The sequence below is a fragment of the Triplophysa rosa genome, unplaced genomic scaffold (genome assembly GCF_024868665.1).
Source record: "Triplophysa rosa unplaced genomic scaffold, Trosa_1v2 scaffold121_ERROPOS1305309+, whole genome shotgun sequence".
In the NCBI taxonomy this organism is placed as follows: domain Eukaryota; kingdom Metazoa; phylum Chordata; class Actinopteri; order Cypriniformes; family Nemacheilidae; genus Triplophysa; species Triplophysa rosa.
In genome coordinates, this window is record NW_026634115.1 from 170,586 (window position 1) to 175,730 (window position 5,145).

The 5,145-nt window shown below is 39.3% G+C and overlaps 1 long non-coding RNA gene across 1 annotated transcript; it reads left to right on the forward strand.

Annotated features, from left to right (window-relative positions):
* The first annotated feature begins 2,322 nt into the window (after positions 1-2,322).
* Positions 2,323-4,363, forward strand: LOC130549469 (uncharacterized). The gene is made up of 3 exons (XR_008962204.1): positions 2,323-2,390; positions 3,763-3,971; positions 4,255-4,363. It is a non-coding gene; the product is annotated as an uncharacterized LOC130549469 (long non-coding RNA).
* Positions 4,364-5,145: the final 782 nt, after the last annotated feature.

Below are 5,145 nucleotides of genomic sequence, written 5' to 3' on the forward strand. Positions count from 1 at the left end.
TCAGCCAATGTTGAAAGAATTCACGAAGACCAGAGAGCCAGGTTTCCAGAGGTTTCAATCTTTATTTGCTCGAGCAAGCAAAGTGAGACACACAGAGTTCATCTGTAGATGCCTCCCGAATACATGTCTGACTCCATCTTTTATACACTGTTCTCAAGTTGTTATCACAGTTCAAACCAATCAGGTTTTACCTGACCTCATCTTCTACCAACCAGTTTTTACATGACATCACTTATTTTTATTAGTCCATCCCCTTATGCCTCGTTACAGTTATATTTCATCCTGCACTTGCTACAGTTATATTTCCGGCCTACCATATTAAGATCTCCGGCCTACCATATTAAGATCTAATTGTAGGGAGCGCTTTCAATAACACAAACGTATATCATGTGCTCTTTATCTTGACACCTTTCCGGGGGCTTTCGGACGTCTCAATAACACATACGTATATCATGTGCAATAACACATACGTATATCATGTGAAATAACACATACGTATATCATGTGCTCTTTATCTTGACACCTTTCCGGGGGCTTTCGGACGTCTCAATAACACATACGTATATCATGTGTAATAACACATATGTATATCATGTGCAATAACACATACGTATATCAAGTGCTTTTTATCTTGACACCTTTCCGGGGGCTTTCGGACGATACATGATTTAACCTTGGTTTTATTAAAAATGAACTCATGGTTTAGTGTGATAATGATAAACAACCCAGCGTTCTTAATTACACTTCTCTACAAAAGTGTGTGTGGTGTACGTGCAGTTCTTGTCGTAATTTGAGAAGATATTTGGTGTGTACNGCAGTTTGCTTCATTAAATTGGCGCCAACCGTGTGCAGTATAACGTCGATATAACAGAGCATCATTTACTTAACTTCAATGAAAGTTAAAAATACAGTTTTGTGTGTGTGAGCGAAAACGGTAGACATTACATGTGTGGTATGTTTTTGTAAGTTAGCAAGACCAAGAACACTTGGTAAATTGGCGCCAACGGCGTGTTCAAGTGACTGTTACCCGAGGTAACGTTAAATCCCTCCAGATATAAATTAATGAAATTCAGACTTGTGCTCTTTTGTGGTGTTAAAGCCAGGGAATGTTTTCTTGCAAGGTTTGTGGACACACATGTAGTACTATACCTGCATTTGTGAGACATATGCGCATTCACATGCATGTTTCCCATGTCAGGTTTAATTGTGCTTTGCCTGCTTGCAATAAGAGTTTCAAAAAGTTTTCAGCTTTTAAAACTCACTGTTATCGCCACAAAGAGGGAAAATCTAAGCACAGATCTGTGTCAGTGACCTTATTTGATCTAACATGTAATGTTGATTTGTGTCAAGTCAGGTGTGAAACTCTGAAGGACTTTTATAAGCATCTTAAAACACACATTAGAGAGGGGAGGAATATTTCTTGTCCGTTTCAGCAATGTGGCAAAACTTTTTCAGTTGTGACCACTTTTACAGCACATTTGTCTAGGAAACACCGTGATTGTTCCGAGTTAAACCTGGTTGATTCAGTTGTATTTCCTCATGAAATGTACGGGTGCCCCAAACAGCTCTGTGAAATGCCCCAGGTTTGCAGTGCTCATTATGATGTGGAACAAGACACCTTTGCTGAAAGTGTGGATGAGGATCTGTTTTTAAGACATCTTGCTCTATTTTATCTCAAATTGCAATCAAAATGTCTGCTTCCATCCTCTACCGTTCAGATAATTGTTGATCACTTTCAGGAAATTCAGGAAATGAGTCAGTCACACCTTCTTTTTAAATTGAGAGAAAAGTTGACTGCATTGAAGCTTGCAGAAGCAGACATAAATACTATTATAGAAATTTTGCAAAGTGAAAATCTTTTTCAGACATGCAATTCACAAACGCTTAAAACTGATCAGAGAAGAAAGACATTTTTCAAAAACACCTTCAACTTTGTAGCACCAGTTCCAATTTGTCTTGGGACAAATGATGCAGGCAAAGAGTGTTTTGCTCAATATGTTCCGATTAAAGAAACAATTGGCTCTCTATTACAAATAGACACAGTTAGAGAACATCGCAAACATGTGTGTTCTGGTGTCCATTCACAAGAAGTTCTTCAAGATGTATGGGATGGCAGCAATTTAACAGGAAATAAATTGCTCAAAACTGACGCATCATCCTTTAGCTTAATCCTTTATCAGGATGCTTTGGAAGTAGCCAATCCTCTAGGATCTGGAAGGAAAAAGCATAAATTACTTTGTGTATATGCAACTCTTGCAGACATTCCTCCACATCATAGATCACGCATTGACCAGATGCAACTTGTTTTGCTTTGCAGGGAGCAGGACTACAGGTTTTTTGGTCAAGAGAAAGTCTTTAGCCATCTCATCAAAGATCTTAAAGACATTGAGGTAAGTGGCATTATTTTGCCTGATGGAGCAGTATGCCGGGGAACTTTATCAGCGATTTGTGGGGATAATCTAGGTTCCCATAACATTGGTGGATTTGTGGAAAATTTCTCAAAAAGTCTGAATTTTTGCAGATACTGCAATATTGATAGGGAGACATTTAAAAAAGATCCATTATCCACAGGAAGTAAACGCACTGTACAGTCCTATAGGGATATTGTTCAAAGTCAGACAAGCAATGTTACATCCAGTTCAACTGGAGGTGTCAAATTTGACTCTGTGTTCAATTGCCTCAGTTATTTTCATGTATGTCAGCCTGGGCTACCCCCCTGTCTTGGCCATGATATTTTTGAAGGTGTTGCATCATATGATTTAGCTTTGTATATTAATCATTTTGTCACAACGGAGAAGCTGTTTACTTACCAGGATTTAAATCGGCGAATAAATAATTTTTCATATTTGGGTAATGATGCTAACAACAAACCCAGTGATGTTGTTCCAGGAAGTGACAAACTTTCTGGTCATGCAGTACAAAACTGGTGTTTTCTTAAGATGTTGCCAGGTTTGATTGGAGACAAAATTGAAAACCCATCTGAAAATGAGACATGGCAGCTGGTTTTGCAGCTACGAGAAATGGTGGAACTTATATGTGCACCTGCTGTTTCAGCTGGTCAGATAGCTTACCTACAAGTTCTAATTGATGAGTATTTGCATACCCGATGGAAATCTTTTCCCAGTCACCCACTCAAACCAAAACACCATTTTATCAGTCACTATCCTGAATTGATTTTTCATTTTGGCCCTCTAATTCGTTTGTGGACACTGCGCTTTGAGAGCAAACATACATATTTCAAACAGTGTGCTCGAAAATCGCATAACTTCAAGAACCTATGTGGAACACTCGCTGAGAAACATCAGCTTCTTCAGGCATATCTTTATGCTGGCAGCTACTTTCCACAAGACATTGAAGTAGAGAAAAGCACAGAGTTTTATCCTGGTGATTACAGTGAAGACATCAGGCGCTCAGTTTCAGTTATGAACTTTGAGCCTACAAACACTGATGTAGCCAATGATGTTACAGTGAGAGGCACAAAATACAAAAAAAACATGTTTGTATTGATCAGGGATCTTGATGATGGGCTTGTTGTTGGAAAAATCAAGCTAATTCTCATACATCGGGGTGTCTCTATGCACTTTGTAACTCAGGAGCATCAAGCTCTTTTCCTTCCGAACATGGGAGTTTACAGTATTACACCAGCAGAGAGAATGTCTTGTATGGATTTTAGGAATATGTTGGATTACTGCCCATTGCCTGAGTACAGTGTGTGTGGCATCCCTGCACTAATTCTTCACCACTCTTTTCTATTTTCTGTAGAACAATGAATACATGGCTTGAAGAAGTTAAAGATATAATTCTTAGAGCATTGCCCACTATGTCATCAGACATTCTGGAACAGATCATTTCCAACCTTCAAAGCTGTGGACTACAATGCAAAGATGATCTCAAATACGTTCAGCAAGAAGACCTTAACAATATGTTACCTGTAATTCAAGTCAGAAAGCTTCTTCAAATGTTTAAATCAGGTATGAAACGAAGACATTTTATTCCTTGTCTTATGTACCGTATGTACCTTAGTTATGTAAAACATTTACTTCTAACAAAATCAATTCATACATTTTTTTTGTCCATAGTTTAAGTCTCTAGTGTTTTCATGGAATTTGTTCTTTATGTGTGCTTTTTTGTAAGACTGTCAGAATATTTTATGACAAAATTGTGATTTGTAATATGGTAAAGGGGAAATATATAAGATCTTAATTCTTTTGAACTGTATATCAGTGTGTGCTTTGATACTTTGTATCATTTCAGAAACGGAGATGGTTATTCTGGATTTAGAAGTGGTGCCTGATCCATCAGCATGTTCCTCATCAGTTACTCTGGATTTAGAAGCGGTGCCTGGTCCATCAGCATGTTCCTCGTCATCTTCTCNTCCATCAGCATGTTCCTCATCAGTTACTCTGGATTTAGAAGCGGTGCCTGGTCCATCAGCATGTTCCTCGTCATCTTCTCTTTCAAGTGCAACCTGTGGCCTATCTCACCTTACATCCCACTCAGAGACGGCCAGGCCAAACCTGAACTCTACACATATGTCTGGCATTTCCAAGATGTGGCCTGAAACATTTCAAGTCCCTTGGGACAAGATGCCTCCTGAAATCCGTTCAGCAATCTCTACAGGAAAAAGGCCTAAACCTGCTGAAAGGCGGCAAATGGTACGAATTCTGGTTGATGAGATGCGCAGGTTCGAACTTTGCCCTACAAGACCTCAATGTTTTACAGTCTGCCAAAAGATTGTAAGAGAGTATCCCAACAGTTTTGGAGACAAATTTACAAGTGGCTTGTTAATAGGAGGGGGATATACATCACTCCTCCTACAAGTGAAGGCACGAGTTGAAAATGTGAACCGTGAGAGCAGCTTTGTATGCCATAGAGCAAAGCCAAACACTGGATGCAAGAGAGGGCCAGCTGACATCTATGGCTGTGTGAGATTTGAACCACAGCTTCCATCTGAAGAGACATCGGACACAATAGAGACTAAACGTAAGCAACTACTGGACATTTATAGCCGTGAGGGGAATGCTGGTGTAGAGAAAAAAGAAGTAAGAAAACTAATGGAGACTTCATTCTGTCTTTTGCGTCAGCAATTAAATTCCACACCAGCACCTTCAGTTGAAGAGATTAGGAGCCTGTGGCCTTACCTCT